This window comes from Python bivittatus, unplaced genomic scaffold, assembly GCF_059951505.1.
Source record: "Python bivittatus isolate LINGU-HERP-01145 unplaced genomic scaffold, Pbiv_v1 ctg000280_np1212, whole genome shotgun sequence".
In the NCBI taxonomy this organism is placed as follows: domain Eukaryota; kingdom Metazoa; phylum Chordata; class Lepidosauria; order Squamata; family Pythonidae; genus Python; species Python bivittatus.
This window is the reverse complement of record NW_028277066.1, coordinates 417,844-421,616: the sequence shown is the minus strand read 5'-3', so window position 1 is coordinate 421,616 and position 3,773 is coordinate 417,844.

The following is a 3,773-nucleotide window of genomic DNA, read 5'->3' as shown; positions in this document are numbered from 1 at the left end:
CATTTGAAGTCCTGTCTATAAATCTATTGTGTCCAGTTGTGTTTCTGTTGTGGATACAGCCTCAGCCCGAGAGAGCCTCGCAACGTTCTCCTTCTCGAGAGATCTTCAGAGGCTGGAAGGTCCTCTGCATTGAGCCAGGGCTTGGAAAGATGACCGTGAAGATCCCTTCCAGTTCTGTGATTGTGTAAAACCCCTCCTTGTGTTCTTCCAAGAGGGGTCTGCCTGTCAAGAGAAGATGAAGCAAACAGGCAGGGCTTTTTAAAGCATTGCTCCAGTGAGCAGGTCTAGAATTAATGGGTGGAGATGACAGGAAAGTATGTTCCACATTGTCTAGGGCTGTGTTTCTCAACCTTGGCAACTTTAAGCTGTGTGAAACTCCACTCCCAGAATTCCCCAGCCAGCTGGGGCATTCTGAGAGTTGAAGTCCACACATCTTAAAGGATGCTGACTGGGGGATTCTGGGGATTGAAGTCCACCCAGCTTCACGCTGCCAAGGCTGAGAAACACAGCTCTAGGGAGAGATTTCTTAAAGTTAGGAGCTTGCTGACGAGTCTGGGAGAGAGTTGATGGGTTTTCTTTGCTGAAGGTGTGAAACCGTGGCCAAAGGGCCATCTGGGTTCTGCTGAGGCTCTTTTGAAGCTCCAGTTTTACCAGACTGACAACTGGAGGTTGCATCCGTGGGAGAAGCAGCACCCCAGGCTTTTTCTGCCTTCCTGAAGCAGATAAGCTCTGCCTTCCATTGCCCTTTCTGAAAATGCAAACCCCTTTCTCGAGCCGTTGGGATAAATGCTGAAAAGCAGACGCAGAGACACAGGATGTCTAGCAAAGCAGACAAACCCTGCAGCCGGGTGGAAACTTGGCAGGTCCTGACCGCATGCAGAGTTGCAGATTTTGCTCCAAATGGGTTTTCACCTCCTCCAGGGCGAAGGGCTGGGGGGGAGCTGGCTGTCCCCATCCCCACCTTCAAGATTCACTTTCTGGCTTCCTTTTCCATTAAGTCAGCTGGCTCCCTCCCAGCAACAGGAAAGGGAGAAGCGAGGCTGCATTGCAGTTGCTCTTAGCGGACTATTTTTAGCCTACGTCTTGCTTATTTCAGTTTCTGCAGAAGGGGGGGCCGCAAAGCTGGGAAGAACAGTCTCTAGGAAGCGGAGCGGCCCTTGGGGGGCTTGTTTTCCGGTCTGCCTCTGTGTCAGCAGAAACTGGAAATACCTAGAATACTAAAGGGGAAAGTCAGAGCTTTCTGCTCTCCCTGCTTCCCTGGTCGGCTTGCAAAAACGTTCATCCACAGCCAGAGGCTCGGTGAAACGATGCTGGAGCCCAGAGCGTCATTTGGCACTGCGCAAGCCACATCTCAGGAAAGCCCTTTGACCCCATCTGTTTATTGCCGGCCAATGTAAGTGAGGATAACTCGCACCCATGTCAAAGGAGGACATCTGAGGACAAGACTTCCCCCCCCCTTGCCAATCATCTTTGTCCTTCATCAGAGCAAAAATTGCTTGCTGCATTTCCATAAGATTAACTTCATTTTCATAAACGATGCTCCCCGTATTCTGGAATTTGCAAATGTCTTAAAATTGTCTCCCTTTTACTGAGATGTTTGGAATAGTAATAATATCCATCCATCCATCCATCCTCTATATCTCTATCTTACAATGAATGAAGATATTATTCCCACCCTTGGTTAAAAAAAAAAGGAATGCAAAATATGATTTACGTCGTGTAATTAGACTCAAAATATCTTCATGGCATTTGTAGACAAAGATTGTGCTCACACCTTGCACTCGCCATAGCCAATGCCTTTGGCTTCATCTGATGGGAGGTGCATGAATCCAGCTGGTTGGGGCGCAATCCATAATTCAAACAAACCATGGATTATTTTGACAGGTGAACTGTGTCACCAATGTTTAATTAAGCAGTTACTTAATAAACCTGTCTCTGGATTGATCTTGAAACCCCTCTCTCGAGCACTATGTTACACAGGGGACAATTTGGTAAAACTGTTTCTGCTTCAAGACTTCCTCTGTAGTCATTTGCACTCCCTACATTTGCTCCATGCGTGCCCCATCTTTCCACAGATTATCTGGGGGACAAGAGAGAGGGCTGGGAGAAGACAAAATGGATTTACACCCTCCTGGCAGATGGTCAACGTTGCTGGCCACCTCATCCGAGTCAGCTGGACTCCTGGTGACCCCAGGGCTGTGTGCATGGCATTTTCTTGGCAGCAATTTTGCCATTGCCATCTTTCAAGATGCTTCTCCAGCTTCCCAAACTAGTCTAAGATCTTGGGATTTCCAACCAAGTCTTCCCAGCTAAGTCCTAATCCAGCCTGACCCTATTTGCCTTTTTCAAGGTCAGCCAAAGAAGAGTTTTCTCACTGCTTTTGCCATTCGAACAAGCCTCTCTCTTCTTCCTGGGACCATCCTGCTGTCTTCACAATCTTCTCTGAGCTCACATTTGTATACTGGGCACAGTGGCATCTCTTGCTGCAAAGGCCATAAATCAGGACTCGCTCAGCCTCCTTTGGGCATTCAGAGAGCAACGTAGGCCCAGGATGAACTACCAATTACTCCCCAACTGTGAGGTTGGCCTCCCCATAACTTTCTCTACCTGCCTTTTCCTTTTCTCTGCTTCTCCTCAACCTTTCCAGGTTGAGTGTCTCTCAGCCCTAGTTCTGTTTGTTTGCCTTCCCATCCACTCCCTCCTTGTTGATCCCAAATTATTCCCGAAGGAAGGAGGAGGTTTTGCGTTTTCTGTACTGCCTTTCAGTTCAGCTGCTACATCATGGTTGGGAGTATCTCAGAGGAATCAAAAGGTTGGTGTTTGGAGACTTAACCCTTCAGGAGGGAGAGTGGCAAGGATGGAAGGAAGAATCTCACTCCAATTCAGTAAAATTGAGGTCTTTCAAAGGAACTGATTGTTGACTTTCTTCTGGAATTTGTAGCAAGTCTTTTTGGTTTTCTGTACCGGATTGCAGTTGGAAGGCTCCTGGAGGTTCTGCAAAAGTTGGGTCTTTTTATCGACTAATGAACAAAGTCATTGAGAAATTGTAGAAATGACGAGGAAGGGGAAAAGTACATACACTTGAAATTATGAATGGAAACCCATGTTCCACACACATTTCATCATTTTGTTCCTTGTTGTCATGTAATGAAGAAATCACAATCATTTCCAAATCATGAAAATTGATTGTTATATTCTATTGGTCAGAGACCTCTTGAATCCAGTGTTCAGTTGCGACCATTACATTTTTTAGTTCAGACAACTAGAACGGGGTTAGAAAAGGGTGAGGATGTTCAGATTAGAACAGTGTTTCTCAGCAACTTTAAGATGTCTGGACTTCAATTCCCAGAATTCCCCAGCCAGCCATGCTGGATTAGCAGCTCAGCCTACAAAAGGAGACTGGAGCGGTTTAGCCTTGAGATGTAGGATTATAGTAACACTCCTCAAATGCATGAACTAGTTCTCTACCATCTTAGACTGCAGACATGCTGACTAGGGAATCCTGGGACTTGAAGTCCACACGTCTTGAAGTTGCTGAGGTTGAGAAACACTGTTCTCCACGCTGTAACAGAATCTGACGCTTTGCTACTGCATTGGTTTCTGCTCTGGAGTAGATCTTGGTGATGATCCTGTCCACTGTCTTTGCTTTACCATGGACACTTTTAACGATCCTTTTTGCCCTACTCTGGGCAGGATAGTCCCAGACACATTCCAAACATCTCCCTATAGGACAAATAAATAAATTCCCTGCCATGCCCTTTTTTAAATATGTA